At 42.5% G+C, this 19,370-nt stretch overlaps 1 protein-coding gene across 1 annotated transcript in view; it reads left to right on the top strand.

Moving 5' to 3' along the window:
* KAZN (kazrin, periplakin interacting protein) overlaps window positions 1-19,370 on the top strand; it is a 1,222,068-nt gene that overhangs the window by 583,051 nt on the left and 619,647 nt on the right. The gene's annotated exons all lie outside the window — the stretch shown is intronic.

Genomic DNA, 19,370 nt, shown 5'->3' with positions numbered 1-19,370 from the left:
TAAGAAGAGAGGATGCTGGAGATGCCTGTGAAGGAGACCTTGGCCCTGCCTTCCTAAGGAATGTTCTGGAACTCTCATCCTCAGATGGAGCACCAGAGTGTGCAAGTCAGTCAACAACCATGCAGGCCCAGTGGTACAAGAGCAAATGGCATGCCTGCATGGAGTGTCCAGGCAGATGGGCCCAAGACAGACCTGTGATTTTCCACAGCTCAGAGTGGCTTAGGGACATTGTAATGCTTCCCAAAGGCTGCATCCACGTGGACCAGAGAGCCAACAGGTGCCAGGCAATGTCGGACAGCTTGAGGAGCATGCAGTGGTGAGCTGCATGGATAGATGGCCAAAGGCCAGACAGGAAGAAGGCCACCTCCGGGACAGGTGCCATCTACCAAGGAACAGATGCTCACCCCCTCCCCCTAGCTGCTCCCCCAACCTACCCAACCTGAAAGAAAAAGCGGAGAGCTTCAGACCAAGACCAATTTCCACCACGACTGGGGAGCCAGGGCCCAAAGAAAAAATAGGTTCAGGTCTAGAAATGAAAAGTTATTTCTTGCAGACAGCCAGAGTTTGAATAAAATCAGAAAGTCCCAAGTGAAGGCAGTCACTAGAGCTCATGGCTAAGAGTGTAGGTGATCTGGAGTCTGGCTGACTCTGGTCTCTGTTCTGCCTCTGAGAAGCCATCTCTGACCAGTTACTTACCTTCTCTTAGACTCTATTTGCTCATCTGTAAAATAGAGATAGTATTAATATCTCCTAATATGTTGTATGTGTTCAATAAAACATTACATGTAAACCCCTTGAGGGCTTGTTTCATGCTAAGCATTCAATCAATGCTGAATAACGGCATCATTAGAAAGGGAGGGAGTTGGGGAGGGGTCTTGGGGCAAGGGTGGGTGAGGGGTCTTTATGGAGTTCCCTGTGGTAGAGATTCAGGAGAACACTCTCTGAGAGCCAGCATATGGCAGGAACTTCCCCGGCCTGCTGAGGGTACAGGAGAGTGGGCTTTACCTGTGCACTAAGCACATGGTCCCCATGTGATCCAAGTCAACAAGAGCTAATATAATTTTATGGTCAAGGGTATGGATTCTGGCATCCGACTGCCTGGACTTATATTACTTACTAGCTGGGCAAATGTCCTTAGGTAAGTTACATAACCTCTTTATTTATACCTTAGTTTTGTCATCTGCACAATGGGAATAATCGTTCCTGTTTCATAGAGCTGTTCCGAGACTTAAATGAATGAATATATGCAAAGAGCTTTTCTAAGCTTTCCTTCCTGGCATGCTGACTGAAACACACTGTAAATATTAGCCATTATTATTCTGATTTTGCTCCCATCCGAGTTTACACTTCAGCTGCTAGAATCCCTCAGGATCTCAAATCTGATTTATCTTCCAACAATAAAACCCGTCCAAACTCCAAGGCCATTTTCCGGCAAGGGAGAGTCACATCAAAATAAGAACACTAAAACTACCAATACTCAAATGAAGATAGAGAATGGGGCCCTCCTCCTCCATGCAACCCTGGAATATCTCTCACTTGTGCTTCAGAGGGGAGCAAAAACATCAGCAAGAGGGCCCATTACCCAAAGTGAGGGACTCACAGCATCAGGGAAACCTCACTGACATAAGACATTAATCAATCCAAGAAGGAACAAAAGGGAAGCTTGTTTGCAGAAGATATTCCATGCTTCTTATATATTTTGGATATAAACCTCTGTTAATGGAAAAACCAAACTCTGCAAAATATTTTAAAGAAGTTTATTCTGAGCCAATATGAGTGACCATGCCAAGGGAACAGAGTCTTAAGAGGTTTTGGGAAAGTGTGTCTACAGCAGTTATATTACAATTTGGTTTTATACATTTTAGGTATGTATAGGTTTACATCGGTTTTATACATTTATACATTTGCAAATATTTTCTCCCATTCAATAGGTTGTCTTTTCACTCTGTTGATAGTTTCCTTTGCTGTGTGGAGACTTTAGTTTAATCCTATTTGTCTATTTTCACTTTTGTTGCCCCTATTTTTGGGGTCATAGATCAAAAAATCATTGTTCTGACCAGTGTCATGGAGCCATTGCCCTATGTTTTCTTCTAGCAGTTTTATAGTTTCAGGTCTTACATAAAGTCTTTAATCCATTTTAAATTATTTTTTTGTATATGGTGTGAGATAATGGTCTAATTTGATTCTCCTGCATGTGGATATCCAGTTTTTCCAGTACCGTTTATTAAAGAGATCGTCCTCTCCCCATTGTACTTTCTTGGCATCTTTATTGAAAATTGATTGACCATAGATGCATGGATTTATTTCGGAGCTTTCTATTCTGTTCTGACGGTCTATGTGTCTGTTTTCATGCCAGTACCATGATGTTTTAATTACTCTAGCTTTGTAATATGTTTTGAAATCAGGTAGTGTGTGATGCCTCCAGTTTGGCTCTCTTTGCTCAAGATTGCTTTCAGTTAGCTAGGAGAAAGAAGTTCAAGAGATCTATTGCACAATGGTGTGGCTATAGTCAATAACAATGTATTATATTCTTGAAAATTGCTAAGAAAGCAGATTTTAAGTGTTTACACCACCAAAAAAAGATATGTGAGGTAATGTATATGTTAATTATTTCAATTTAGCCAGTCCACAATATATTTGTGTTTCAAAATATCAGGTTGTATACCATGAATATGTACAATTTTTATTTATCAATTTTTTAAAGACAATATTCTGTGCTCATATTTCTTCCTTGAACCAAGTATAAGAAAAAAGTAACTTCATCTTGTATCAGTTATCTATTGTCCCAATAGTGCTGCATAACAAACAACCTCAAAACTTCAGTGGCAGACAGTAAACATTTGTTTTTGTTCAGGGTCTGCAGGTTGGCTGCCTGGTTCTGCTCATCCAAGACTCGGCTCCGCAAGGCACATTCACATGGCTGTGGTCAGCTGCAGGGAGGTCAGGCAGCCATGCGATCTTGGCTGGTCTCTCTCACATGTCTGGGGCCTCACCTGGGATAACTGTGTTGATTCAGCTTTGCTCTGGGGTCTCATTCTCCAGCAGGTTAACCCAGACATGTTTCACAGCAAAAGCCAAAAAAGTGAGTGGAAATGCCAAAATGCTTTGTCAAACTTCTGTTTGTCTCATGTCTGCTGTCACAGCCTCGGCCAAAGCAAATCACACGCTGAGCCCAAAACTAAGAGATGGGACAAAATTCTCCCCCACACCACCACATACAATGAAGAGGTTGTGCAAACTTACATTGCAGAGGGTTTAGATTCAGGGGAACATGAAGAATTGAGGCCATCTGTCAATCAATCTATCACGTATCCAAAAGAACTTGCTAACATTTATTTCAGGGAAAGAAAAGTGAAAATTATAAGAGAGAGCAAGTCTACTGAAAGGAAGGCCTGAATCACCCACAAGACAAGCAACCCTGAGGGCATCAAAGAGCATTTCCCTTTCATTGACCATGTTGCATTCAAAGAAACACCAAATTCTCACATTCCACTCTTTACAAGGAACATCTTAAAAGCTTGTCCAACATTTCTAGTGCCACCCACTTTGAATTAATCCAGATATGTCATTATGAGGTAGGAGGTAGGAGGTGGGACTCAACTCCAGAGGTGGGGCTCAGACCTGGATCAGACTGAGGACTAGCTGGCTGGCTACAACAGGGCCAGGGGCAAAAGCAGCTTTCAATCAGACCCACCTACCAGTGTGGCTTGTCAATTTACTGTTGCCATGGCAACACCCAGGACTTGCCACCTCTTTCCATGGCATTCAGTGATCCAAAAGTTACTACCCCCACCCTGCATAAACTGCCCCTTAATCTGCACGCAATTAAAAGTGGATCTGGACCTGCATGGTGGCTCACACCTGTGACCCCAGCACTTCAGGAGGCCGAGGCAGGTGGATCACAAGGTCAGGAGTAAAAGACCAGCCTGACCAACATGGTGAAACCCTGTCTCTACTAAAAATACAAAAATTAGCCGGGCATGGTGGCACGTGCCTGTAGTCCCAGCTACTTAGGAGGCTGAGGCAGGAGAATCGCTTGAACCCCAGAGGCAGAAGTTGCAGTGAGCCAAGATCACACCACTGCATTCCAGCCTGGGTGACAGAGCAAGACTCCATCTCAAAAAAAAAAAAAAAAAAAAAAGGATATGAATATGACTGCAGAACTGCCCTGAGCAGCTACTCTGCCCACAGGGTAGTCTTGTTCTGCAGGAGCAGTCATGGAGCTGTAACACCACCAGACCTATAGCACTGCCTGTTCAATAAAGCTGTTCTCTTCTACCTCTGGCTTTCCCTTGAATTTTCCTGGGCAAAGCCAAGCTAACGTGGCTAAGCTCCACTTTGGGGCTGGCCTGCCCTGCATCATTTAGAGTTCACTTTTCCAGCCACCCTGCCCCAAGCCCTTAATATTTCAGGAAATATATATCTACATGGTAAAAATGAAAAATAAGTTTAAAGACATTAAGATTTCTGCCCATTCATAAGGTTTGACTTGGGTGAAAGTCTGAAATCTCTCCCTTTACTGTTCCTTTCCACCAACTCTCAGTTAAGACCAATGAGTAATTCACAAATGAAATTATTTTTAACATAATGTATGTTGTGGGATGCTTGAGTCCTCACCAACTGTGGCTTGTGGTTAAAATCCTGGTGCCTACTCTAGATTCCAGGAAAATAAATTGAAGAGGAAAAGTGAAATTTCGTAATGAAAATTTAGCATCATAGTTCATTACTCTACCATTGTATGTTACTCATACAGAAGCTATCTTGGAAACATCCTTCCTTTTCCTCTGTCTTGTTTTATAAGAGGAGCTGGCCCACTTTAATAGCCTGTACATTTAAGATCCATAGAAGATAATGCGTAGTGAAGATGGTTGAGTCAGATAGACTCGTCAGAAAGACATTTTGATAATCAATTTTTAACTAGGTAATAAGAGTTGACACCATGCCACTAACACCTTCAGGCTTAGGAGGAGAATTCTGTTCCTTGTCCTCCATGGTGAATTTCACAGAATAGGCTGGCTGGATTCCAAAGTACTGACCACTGGGGAGTGCCAGGCATAATATTACACTTGCCAGGCCATCAGTTTGACCTCGAGCCTAAATTCCTTGGTAGCTCCCTATAAATTACGGGTTCTGTCATTTTATCTGAAGCAATTATTCACATTCAGTGTGGTTTTTCTTGTGGCCAAGTTAAACAGAGGCATTCATCAGCTGTGTGTATTCAGAGGACCAACTATTTTTTGGTAGGGCTGAGAATGGTCTGGATGAGATTCCATAAATCAGTGCTAACAGCTACAGTGGTTAGTTCTCTCCTGGCACTTCAGGACACTGGACTAAATCAACAGGGTTGCACTTTTCTTTTCCACTTAGTTGAAAGCTCTTGATCCAACACCAGCATGAGTGCTCAGGCCCCCTCCTTACCTCCTGGTTTTGTTTGACCTGGGTTTTTTGGGACACCATAGGGAAGGAAAAGGCAAACATTACAGTAAAGTTTTCCATATAACTAACTAAAAGACTCTCATTCCTTAAGTAATGGACAATATGTAAGCATACTTTATTAATTTTCTTTGCTAATATTACAGAGTTAACTTGTGTTCACTATACCAGTGAAACAGTTCAAAGATACATGAGAAAATCTCCCTCCACCCACCTCCTTTCTCATCCCCAGCCTCACACCCCAAAGTCACCAATGTCACAGCCTGGAGTCCACACTTTCACATATTTCCCCAGCTTCATATCCACATACAAAGGGAAAAATGGGAGAGATGAAGAAATTAGCTAAGTAGGGGCTGGAGCCAAAGACTTTTATTTTGTTCCAAAGATAAACGAAAAACCCAGAGGCTTTTAAAAGTGGAAGAAAGGAAAGTGTTAAGTTCTGTCTGTGTGACAACTGAACCAATGCGGGAATACCTTTAGGAGGCTATGGTGGTTGTCCAGGAGAGAGAGGATGGTGGCTGGAACTGAGGTGGTGGCATGCTGGTGGACAGCAGTAGATATTTTTGAGGGGTGAGCCTGGACAACATTTGAGGATGGATCAGATGCCATGGGGCAGAAGGTCATTTGTGGGTTACAGATCTGGGTAGCTAGTGCTGCCTCACCAGGAAAGGATCCAGAAGGAATGGGAGGCTTGGAACGGAGCAGTGATTCAGTTGGGATGTGCTGAGGGTGAGGCCTTCCAAGGAAGGAGGTCACATGGGCCACTGGCTCAGAGGAGAGGTCTGTAGACTGGAGGGTTTTGACTAAGGAGCTTTGAGGGTATCCCCAGCACCTAACACAATATCCTAGCATATTGGATGCTAAGCAAGTATTCATTAAACTAATAACTTACAACAGGGATCATAGATGAGTCTTTGCAGAATAAACCTGTCTCCCTTTTGGGCTCTCCAGAGGCCCAGACTTAAGACTTTTCAGTATCATGTAGAGGCTAATCATTTGGCACACCTTCAATACAATATTCTTGAAATATCTGTCTCTTAGTCACTTGCTTGGAGGAGAGGCTCAAAGCTGCCTGAGATGTTGGGAGAGAGAGGAAGAAAGACAGAAGGGTGCTGAAAAAGAGAACGGTGACCTCTCATCCTCGCTAAGATCTGAACAATTCCGCTCTGGCCCAATTTGCAAGCTCTACTCTGTGGGAAAAATAAGAGTAAAGGCTCCAAGGTGAAATTGCTTGGACTGAAATCCTGGTTCTACCATGTGCTGTGTGCAAACACAGGCACATTATGTAACTGCTGGGCCTCCACTTCCCCATCTAGAACATGGGGCTTGTAATAGTGGCAACCTCATAGGCTCAGTCTGAGAATTCAGTGAAAGTGCGCAATTAAAGCATTTAGCAGAGTGCCTGGCCCCCTGTAAGCATCTTCAATCATGGGCTGCTTTTTTCATTCACCACCCCTTCCTCCAACCACACAAAATGCTGTCCCTGAAAGGAATTCCAGAAAAGAAAACTTCCTCCATGACATTGTAATTCCTGCGATGTCTGAGAAATGCAAGAAAGTTTCTTCTCCCAGGGATCCTTCCCATTAGCCCTCTCCATCTGCCTCTGGCTTCCCATCACCCCTTGGCCCCGTGTGCCATGTTTTATGGCTTTCCAAGTTGGAGTCCACCTACTTTCCCTTGATGACTCTGTTTGGCGGACAGGATTCATTTCTTGTCCATCTTTGCATTGTTTCACTGCCCTCAGCGCTGTGCCTTATTCACAGTAAGGGTGCAATAAACGTTTATGGCAATTAACTTAATCGTATTTTCCCTTTATTGGGCCTTGAGAGAAAGAGAGGCAGAGATCACTAGAGTTAACTTCTGTCCCACACCTTGGGAGCCAAATTCTTTGGCAATTGTTGTTTTTGTCTTTTTAAAAATAATCTTCGAGTTTCTTATTATTGAGGTCATTTCTACACATTGTAGAAAAATTGGAAATGTAAAAAAAGAAGAATATGACAAAAATAATAACTAACCATAATTTGACTAGAGATAATCATGGGTAACATTTTGGGACTCTATATATCTATTATACACATCTATATAAGTTCTGTGTATCTATATCTATATAAATTGAGATCAACTGTATCTATATAAATTGGGATAAAATTATATATATATAAACTGTATCTATATAAATTGGGATCAATTTATTGCAATTCAGTGTAAATTGAATACACTGTTTTGGGCCGGGCACGGTGGCTCATGCCTGTAATCCTAACACTTTGAGAAGCCAAGGCAGGCGGATCACTTGAGGTCAGGAGTTCAAGAGCAGCCTGGCCAACATGGTGAAACCTCATCCATACTAAAAATACAAAACTTAGCTGGCCATGGTGGCGCATGCCTGTAATCCCAGCTACTTGGGAGGCTGGGGCAGGAGAATCACTTGAACCCAGGAGGCAGAGTTTGCAGTGAGCCTAGATTGCACCGCTGCCCTCCAGCCTGCGTGACAGAGTAAGACTCTGTCTTAAAAATAATAATAATAATAATAATAATAATAATAATAATAATGAACACAGTGTTTTGAAATCACTTTTCAATCAACATTATTTAAGGAGAATTTTTCCTTAATTTAAATATTATTCAAAATAGAATTTCAATGTTCATTTCTCTCATGAATAAATAGTCTTGTGTATAAATCTTTGCCTACATATCTGACTGTTTCCCTAGAATAGACTTGCTGGAAATGGAATTTCTTTGTCAAAGGGTGTGAACTCATTTTAAGTCCTTGTTACCCATTGTCAAATGCTGTTGAGGATGAGCATCCCACTTTAAGCTACCAACAGCCTGAAAAGGAAGGCACATCCATTCTCATCTTCTTAGCATTCAGCATCTTTTTATGCTGGACAGTTTGGCATAAATGGCAGAGACTTGCCTTGTTAATTTGTTTGATTACTAGTCAGGTTGGCCTCTGTGATTTGTCTGCTCTTATCTTCCACCCTTTTGTTCTACTAATGGGTGAAGTTCCTTCTTTTTGATCTTTGAGACCCTTTTATATCAGGAAAAAATTTACCCTTTATCTGCATTAGTTACAATTTTGTTTTCTTTGAAGTTTGGCTTTTGAGTGTGTTTGCTTTTTGAGAGACACACTCAAATTTTGTACAAATTTAATTTTTGTACAACCCACTCCATCACATTTCTTAAGATGATCTTAACTGTGTGTATATTTAGAAAGTCTTTATACAGCCTGAGATTAATGAACAACTTATCTGCATTTGGTTGTTTTTTTTTTTGAGATGGAGTCTCGCTCTGTCACCAGGCTGGAGTGCAGTGGCGCGATCTCGGCTCACTGCAACCTCCGCTTCCCAGGTTCAAGCAATTCTCCTGCCTCAGCCTCCCGAGTAGCTAGGATTACAGGCGCGTGCCACCACGCCAGCAAATTTTTCTATTTTTAGTAGAGACGGGGTGGTTGTTTTTTAATGGTTATATTTTTGCAACTAATTCTATTTCTATGTGAATTTTAGTATGAAATGTTTGCATTATAAAAAATTTTTTAAATGTAGAAAAATACAAAGAGGAGAATAAAATTCACCTGCCATCATGCTCCCATATAATCAATTTCAACATTTTTGAAACATTGTTCTAATCCTCTTAGTTTTTTCCCATCTGTTCATTTTTCCAAATAAATTTTAGAATCATTTGGTCACATTTCAAAAGAAAAATAAATCCAAAGACTATTGATTGAGAAAATATTAAGTTTATAAACTAATTGGAGAAGAATTGTCATTGTCACAAACTTTAGATTCCTTCTACAGAAATGTTTATACATTTGTTCACATCTTCTTTTGTATCTCAAAAAGATTTTTCCAATTTTCATCATGTCGATCCTACTCATTCCTTGTCATGTTTATTCCTAGGCGTCTTGGGTTTGCTATTGCAATTAATAAAGTGGTTTTGTTTCCCATTTCATCTTTTAACTGGTTAATGCTGTTATAAGCAAAGCTATTGCTTTTTGTCTATTTGATATTTAATCCACCTACTTTATTAAGCCTCATGAATTCTAAGAGATTTACAGGTTACTCTTTTTTTATTATTGTTATACTTTAAGTTCTAGGATACATGTGCAGAATGTGCAGGTTTGTTACATAGGTATAGACGTGCCATGGTGGTTTGCTGCACCCATCAATCCGTCATCTACATTAGGTATTTCTCCTAATGCTATCCCTCCCCTAGTCCCCTACACACCGACAGGCCCCGTGTGTGATGTTCCCCTCTCTGTGATGTTCCCCTCCCTGTGTCCATCTTACTTTTTGATATTACCAGGGACACCTGGATTTCTACTGATTTTAATGAGGATACCTTCTGTATTCACCATTAAATGTGATGGTAGTTGCTGGTTTTAGCTCAATATTATTTGTCATGCTGATTAAGTGGACTTGCATTCCTAGCTTTCAAAGAGGTTTTCTTTCCTTTTTAATTAGGAGTGGGTGTTGCATGTTATCTAATACATTGTCAGTGTGTGGCTATTTATAAGTTCTGTGTGATTATACCATTTATCTATATAAATGTCCGCTTTGTTCTATTTAATAATGCTTTTCCCCCTTCTGAATTCCACTTTGAATTTGAATTCTACTTTGTCTGAAATAGATCCTGCCACCCCTGCTTTTAAAAAGAAAAAAATCTTTTTGCTTGTATTATTTAACTTGCCTATCCCTCCATTTTTAATCTTGTCATACCATTGCTTTTCAGTGTCTCAAGCAGTAAGACATTTAACAATTATCAGTCCCATGCTTACTTTGTGCCAGACACTGGATTAAACAAAAATGGAAAAAGAGGATAGAACGTGCTGGAAGGGGTACATTCAAACCCAGTCTGAACTGGCCACTGCTGTGAGCACATTTGGGGGCAGCAGTAGATCCTAGAAGGGCCTGGCTCAGCTAGGAGACCCAGCCAGGCTGTCCAGAGGTGACAAGAGGATTGTCACCCAGACTTGCCCAAGAAGAGTGAATCTGAGTCTTGGAGAGAATGGGAGTTTCGATTCTTCTGGGCCCAGATGGCTTCAGGGCCCCCTGGAATTTGGGGACCCCACAGTTGGTCGCCACCATGAATTGAGGAGCCTTGCTTCTCTCCACACTGTCTTTTCCCTGCCTCCTCGTGGCTTCTGCTTCACTCATTCACTCATTCTGTCAGTGAATGATTCTTCAGCACCTGCCCTGCATAGGATGCCATTGTAGGTGCTGGGAAATCAATGGGAAGAAGATGGAAGACAAGACTTCCCTTAGGAAGCTTCTGTTCTACAGAGGTGGGCAGACATGGCCAGAAAAAGCACAAGGCCATTTCCAATGGTGGAAGGGCCAGGACTGCTGCCCTTTCTGATGGCTTCTCTTTACACTTAGGAGAAAATTCAGGGCCTCATAATCCCTAGGCCCTACATAACCACACACACACACACCACCAACCACACACACCACACACCACACGCCACACACACCACGCACATACCACAAACCACACACACACCACACACTACACACACCACACAGACACCACACCCCACACACACATCACACACTACACACACAGCACACACATCACACATACACATACCACATACACACCACACACCACACACCACACACACCACACACCACACGCCACACACACTATGCGCATACCACAAACCACACACACACCACACACTACACACACCACACAGACACCACACCCCACACACACATCACACACTACACACACACCACACATACACAGCACACACATCACACATACCACATACACACCACAAACCACATGTACACAGCACACACATCTCACATACACATACCACATACACACCACACACCATACATACACAGCATACATTACATGTACACACACGACACACCACACACAGACCACACACCACACATATACAGTACAGAGACACTACACATACCACATATACACTACACACCACACACACACCACATACACACACCACACACACACACTACACACACCACATACAAACCACATAACACATACACACCACACATATACCATACAGACACCATACATACATGCACCACACACTACACATACACTACACACACCACACCCCACACATCCATGTACCACATATATGCTACACACACCACACCACACATGCCACACATATACAGCACACATACACAACACAAATATACCACACATACCATGCACACACCACACACACCAAATACATAAACCACACACACTGCACACATACTGTACACACCACATACACCACACACACACCACACACATACACTGTACACACCACAACATACACCGCACACACCACACACATACACTGCACACACACCACACACACTACATACCACACACACCACACATACCACATACATCACATATACACCACACACACCACACATATACACCACGCACACCACATATACCACACACAGCACATATACACCACACACATACACCATGCACACCGCACACACACCACACACACCACAGACATACACCACACACACCATACATACATCACACACAACATACACACCACACATACAATATACCCACCACACACACCACGCATATACCACACACACCACATAACACACTACACAAACCATATATACACCACACACTGCACATACACAGCGCACACACACCACACACATACACTGTACACACCACACACAGATACCACACACACCACACACATACACTGTACACACCACACACAGATACCACACACACCACACACATACACTGTACACACCACACACAGACACCACACACACCACACACATACACCACATACACCACACACATACACCACACACACACTACATACCACACACACCACACATACACCACACATACCGCATACACCACACATACACTGCATACCACACACACCACACATACGCCACACACACCACATATACCACACACACCGCATATATACCACACACATACACCACACACACCGCACACACTGTACATGCATCACACACAGCATACACACCACACATATAATATACCCACCACACACACCACACATATACCACACACACCACATAACACACTACACAAACCATATACATACCACACACTACACATACACAGCGCAAACATTACACACACACACACACACACCATATACATGCTACAAGCCACAAATATATCACACACACCACATACACCACATACAGCATACATACCACATGTGCACACACATCACACATATGCACTCACATCACACATATACCTCCCATATATCACACACGTACACACACCATACCCATGTGTGAGCACACACAGCACACACACATGCACACCACTACCTCTGCCATCCCCCACCGCTTGCTCGCTGCAGCCTCTTGACCTGGACGTTCCTTAATCAGGTCCTGGCCCTCTTCTCCTCAGCGCCTTTGTCCTGGCTGTTCCCTCTGCCTGGACATTCTTCCCTAGATGTTCGCACAGTTTGTCCCCCACCTCTCTCAGGCCTGTTGGAATGTCACTTCATCCACGCAGCCTTCCTGGACCACCTCTCTAGGAAGGCGTGCCCCTCCCTCCCACCTGATCCCTCAGCCCTTTGCCTTGCTTTGTTCTGCCTCGGGGAATCTCAGGACTGCCTGCCCCGTGCTGTACACTGATCTGTGTCTTTGTCTACTGTCTTCTCAATCAGACTTTCTCTGAAATCCCCAGCATGGAAAACAGGCACAGCACAAAGTAGACACTCAATGAGTATTTGTTGAAAGAACAGAAGATGAAAGCAACACCTGGTGTGGGTATTGATGGTTCTACAGAATGACTTGGACAAGGGGGATCCCAGAGAGAAGGAGAAGAGAGGAAGAGCTGAGCTGCTCAGGTCCCATCCATTCACGTTGGACTCACCACTCTGTATCTCATTCCACCTCCTTGGGGAGGAAGACGGGGTGGGGAAAGAAGAGTGGGGAGGAACCCTCTCTCCCACAATGTATGTTGTTTCATCTTGTTTCAGACTCATGCTTGTATGATTTTTGTCTTTATCCTTGTAATTTGAGTTTTGCCAGAATGTGCCTGGAAATGGTGCCCCTTTCATTAATTTTGCCTGAAACATGATATAATATTTCTATCTGCTCCCTACGTCTTCTCCAATTCCATGAAGATGTCTTATTTCTTATATTCTTATGTCTGATTTCATTATAGATTTTCTTGTTCTGCATTCTGTGAGAGCTTCTCAAATTCATAGTCAGGCCATTGATCAGGAATCTGTCATTGATCTGCAATGATGATTCTGTTCTTTTTGGCCTCAAAGCTGAATTTTAATTCTGCAACTGCAACGTTAGTTTCCTTTCAATACTTCTTTGTCTCCTCAGTCCTATCTCCAGGTCAGGATTGTGTCTCAAGACAATTCTCTTTCAACCTCAACCCCTTCTCTTCTAGGACGTTCTATTCTTTTTCTCCTTGGGCCATGTCTTCTGGCTTTGTCTTCTAAACTTTTCTTCTGGTTCCTAGAGTAAATCATTTTCAGAAGCATGTATTTCCTCTGAATATTATGGGTGTTTCATTCATTAATTCAACAATGCAATTTATTGACTGCCCACCCAGCGCTGAGCACTGAATTAGTCTCAGGAGCAGCCCAGAGCCAGCAAGTCCCTGTCCCCATAGATGATAGAATCAAATGGGGAAATTAAGCAATTATACAGGTAATTTTAATTAAGTATGACAAGTGCCATAAATAACATGTGTGCAGGGTTATAGCACAGTGTATAGTATGAGCACACAACTGTGGCTGGGCAGAGAGGGAGAGGATAGGTAGAGGTTGCTACCCACTCTTATTCTGAGCTGTTGCTTTTTCTTAATACTCATGTTTTTGAATTTGGGTCCCTCCACCCCCATCTTTGGTCACTGTCAATGAGCCATAAATGATACATGCTTCTTGTGTGATGACAGTTGGGATGTTGAGTTCCCCATGTATTTCCTCTCACCGTCTATTTGGGTGTCATGCCAATCCCCTTTCAGGTCAATAGGCAGGTGACATGTTGTACACGGCCTCTGGTCCAATCTCCAATGTGGCAAGGCAGGTCCTCTCATGCCTAGCTGCCAACATTAGGTATAATAGTCTATCCCCACTGCCTTACTTCTGACCTCCTGAACCAATCTGTAATGTCCATACAAAACCAAAATCTCCAGCAAGCATTGTTTTTTGGACCCTTCAGGAGTAAATATGTCCAGAGTGGACAATTTATTCCAAACTGTGACCCCTTTCAGTACAAATTGGAATACATTCGGTGCGGTGTTTATGGGAAACTATGGAAGGCATGTTGCATTTCCAGTGCTTTCTGGTCATTGGGAGAGGTAGCCTGGGTAATGTGGAGAGGTAGAGAATTCTGGGAACTTCCCCCACAGCTGACCCACTAGAATATGGAGCACAGAGAGCACCAATGAATCTGATTCTAAGGAAGAAAAAACAAAAATTCATTTCTCAAAGGAAAGAAGAAGAAATGAAACTCAGGCTAGTGGAGAAGGAGAATACAGCAAGGTTTCAAGGAGTTCAGATAAATATTTAAACTTGGAAGGAATTACGAGTCTCCCAGAACGGCATGCATCATTAATTCCCAGGCAGTCAGGTTAACAATGAGCTGCTAGAGAGATGGCCTCTTGAATTATTCTTTTAATGGAGTTCCCAGGTTAAAGTAGATTTCATTTAAGGTCAATCAATAGACAGTTTTACCCAGGCCTGGTGATTAAAAGAAAACATAAAGAAATCCTGTGACAGTAATCATTTTGGCTCAATCAGACCTTCCTTTCAACCTGAAAAGCCCTAGATGAAGGCCACAGCATGGATTAGGGCAGGGGCTCCTGGTTCTATTTTCCATCAAGTCCCTCATCCTGAGTGAGTTTTAACTACCCCCACCCCTTTAGCCAGATGACTCACTCCACATCCCCAGGCAAAGAGAAGAAATTCATGCCCCTTTCCTTTCTGGTAGATGAGGCACACTGGAATAATTTAAATTAACAGTGTAGATCTAGCTTATTTCTTGAATTCCCAATGATCGGTCACAGTGAATTAGCATGAGTCAGAATTTTAGTTTGACAGAAGTGATTATATTAGGATCCCTGTGAGTCTCTGGGTCTCTCCAACTCTCCTTCTTTATTAGAAGTAGCCTCGGGAAATCAGGAGGAAATGAGATGCCCAGGAATGTGTATCTCAGTGATCCACCATTGACTTGGTTAGGAAATTAGGGGTAGAGGAGTGTTTCTAGAAAATGAAATTGCCTTCAGGTCTTGCCAATTGATTCAAGGGCTTGAAAAATGCATCAAGGAATTATAACATTGGAAGGAAAGGGGGCTCGCCTTTCTCCATCATTTGTCTTCAGGCTGTCAGTGGAACCAACGTTCTTTCTTTGAAAGGTGGGTCCTTAAGAGTGAAATATTGAGTCTTTCTTTCCTTTTTCTTTCTTTTCTTAATAGTCCAGGACTTTTTCTAAAAGTGTGTTTTACCTGATCCAGCATTTTGAGTTTATTAGACAGGATTTTTCCAAGGCTTGCTATTTATTTTCAGTCTCACTTTTCACCAATTCAAGAGAATGAAGAAGAAAGATCCTTGTTGCCATGTGGTTATTTTGAATAAATTAGGCTTTAAAGGGGCTGCTGGTTTCCAGTTCACACACACAATCGAACTCTGCTGTAGTTTCCATATTTATAAAAAATCCCTGCTGTGAAGCTAACAAGGAAAAAGCCTCTGAATCTCTTCTTTCTGCTTATCAAGAATCAAAATAGAAACAAGGAATGTTTGAAATAATACAGAAATGGCACTGAGGAATGTGAACGTTCTAGGGGGGAAGGGAATAAATTATGTGTTGGGGGGTGCTTGTGCATGCAAATATGAAAATTGATATTCATAAACTCATTAACCACAATGTTAGGGGGCTAGAGATTTGATTTAATCCTTGATATTTTTATTTTCATAAAGGCCAGAGATAAAAGGTGTTTCCTTTGGAGACAAGAATAGCTTCTTGAAAGACTTTAGTTATTATTACTCTTGAAAAGGTTCGTGATCACTTTTGAATACATTATTATAATGATAGATGAGGAACAGTGACAAAGAAAATAGAAGCCTAATTTTTTATTCCCTTGAAATTTTCAGCTCTAAAGCAGCTTGGCAGCGACTCTAAGAATACTACTGGGCTCTCTCAGTCACACTGAAGCATCGTTTCTGAGTTGAGACATAGGTGAAAATGTGTGCGTGCCTACATGCAAAGCGTGATATTCACATGCACATTCTTAAACATGTAGCATCAGCATTTGAAAGGCTTACCAAAAAAAGAAAAAAGAAAGCTGGAATTCAAACCCAGAAACCAGGAAGCAGCTGCAGAAATACCTAGGTGTGACTGTATAGAGATTCTGGCTCCCTTTCCAGATGCATTGATCTTAGAACTTGACAACTGAGAAATGCATCTTTACCATTCTTTTTGCCTAAAGTATTATATATACTTGAATGCAACATTGTGTTTTATTTTCCAACTCTGCCAAGGTTCAATCTACTGGTATTGAATATCCACCAAAAGAATGCTAGACTATTACAAAGCATGCACAAAAGAGGTACAGAAAACCCATATGCCTTATTCTCTCTCCAACTCTGATAGCAATAAAACACCGACTTCACCCTTTTCACTCTGAGATTCTGACTAATAAGCAGAGACAGAGGAGAAAGTGAAATTGAATCTCAATTATAACAGATATAAGAGAATGACTGTTTTTATTGCAGTTGTAGAGTTTGGTCTTTTCTATGCTTTACTGAATTCTGTTACTAAAAAAAAAAAAAAAAAAGATCTTTTTTGTTTAAATTCAGCTGCAAGAGCCTAAAGAGGTTTGAACAGTGGCAAACTGTAATAAATCATTTTAAAAGGGAAAACACTTCACAAAAGTAAATCAGAGTCATTTCCCTACCTTAGAACTTGAGTTTCCATTACTTCCAGGAGGTTTTCAACTTCAGGATGAATAGAGTCACCAGAAGAATAATTTATTTCAGTTTAAAGTTGGCCATATGTATGAGTATGGAATTTGAAACAGAATAAAATAATAGGATATTTAATACTGCTTGTCAAAGACTACTTACCCCATTCAGCCTGTGAAGATATATTACTTGGAGAATCAGATTGTCAACAGAATTAAGAATCTGGAAGACTTAGAGGGTTAGGGCTTGGCTTCCAATATAGCCACCCGATCAACATATTGACTATTGCTTGGCCCTTTGGGAACTATTGGGCGGCTGATCCAATTTGAGATGAAAAAAAAAAAAAAGAGGAAGAAGAAGAATCTACAATGTAGAAGAAAAGGCAGAGTGACAAAAACCCATCATTAGAAAGAAGTCATGTTAATTCCTTGCCCATGGTCTCGTAACATATTTTAATGACTTCCTATGCCTTCTGGTTAAAACTCAAGCTTTGCAGCCTGGCACCAATTTCTATCCGGTTTCCCTTGCCTGTACTTTTACAAGCTGCTTCTCCTTCACCTCATTCGTATTCAATGTCTGGGACTCAGTTCAAGGCTCTTACTTTGGAAACGTTCCCTGACTTTCCTCACTGATCCCCTCTCCAGTTTTCTTCTTTCACATTACCATAGCACCTTGAGTTTACACGACACAAAATCCATGGCTCATCAATGTTCTTTTATGCCTCTACTCCATCATAAGCTCCTAGCTCAAAGGACTCATTCCTCCACCTCCTATTGGTAGCACTGTGCTGGGTCTCACCACTGCAGAGCCTTTCTCCAGCCTTCTCCTGCCTGCTCTGTGCCCCAGGGTGAAGCCGCAGGCAGGCAGTGCTCTCTGGCTTCTAGTTGGGAAGATGCCAAAGAAAACTGGAGAGTAGGCCAGACACGATGGCTCATCCCTTTAATCCCAGCACTTTGGGAGGCCGAGGCAGGTGGATCACTTGGGGTCGGGGGTTCGAGACCAGCCTGGCCAACATGGTGATACCCCGTCTCTACTAAAATTACAAAAATTAGCTGGGTGTGGTGGTGGGTGCCTGTAATCCCAGCTACTTGGTGGGCTGAGGCAGGAGAATTGCTTGAGCCCTGGAGGTGGAGGTTGCAGTGAGCTGAGATCAGGCCACTGCACTCCAGCCTGGGCGACAAAGCAAGACTCTGTCTCAAAATAAAAAAAATAAAATAAAGGAAAAAGAAAAAAAATGGAGAGTGGAGGGTGGGAAGAGATATGAGTCTGGGTACTTATTCTCCTGGGTCCCTCCCTCCAAGCCATGGGTTGGCCAAGGCAGCAAGCCCCTGTCTAAGTAGCCTCTTCGCTACAGTGACAGTTCCCCAGGTTCTAGAACCCCTTCTTCCCCTTCCTGTTCAGGCCTGGGGACCTGGGGACAGTAACAGCTTCCCACTCTTGCCTGTCCTCGGTGCTTTGTCATCCTTTATTGATTTTCTTAACCCTGCAGCAGCACGGTAAACAGTTCCCTCGTTAAACCCTCCGCAATTAACCTTATTGACGATGCCATTGCTTTTCTGCCAAGATCCTAACCAATGCATTGCCAAGCAGAGTCCCCAGCAAATCTAGGAATCTGTAAATATTTGGTGAATGTGTTTATAAAACTAAGATCATGCCAAAGTGGACATCGGGTGACTGGAGTTCTGATGCTAGCTCCAGCTCAGGCAAGTCGTGTGAGTTCAGGCAAAGCTAAAAGCCCCCACCTCTCAACTTTTCCCAAACATAAAAGGAAGCTTAGATGCAGAGACCCCTTCTACAATCCCCATCACTGCTAAGTGCACCTCTCTTGCACATGTCACTTTTTGGGGTGGATGCTCACTTCTCTCCCCCACCCAAGTCTTAGATAGGGAGAAGGCTGCCTTGAGGCTCTGCCATGGGATCGATTCCTCCTAAGCTAGAAGATATTGATCCTGTGACAATTGCTGTCCTGCCTTTCTTTCTGGGAGGAGCTGGCTGTGGG

The sequence above is a fragment of the Pongo abelii genome, chromosome 1 (assembly GCF_028885655.2).
Source record: "Pongo abelii isolate AG06213 chromosome 1, NHGRI_mPonAbe1-v2.0_pri, whole genome shotgun sequence".
In the NCBI taxonomy this organism is placed as follows: Eukaryota; Metazoa; Chordata; class Mammalia; order Primates; family Hominidae; genus Pongo; species Pongo abelii.
Note: the sequence above shows the minus strand (reverse complement) of the source record. Positions and strands in the feature narration are given on the sequence as shown.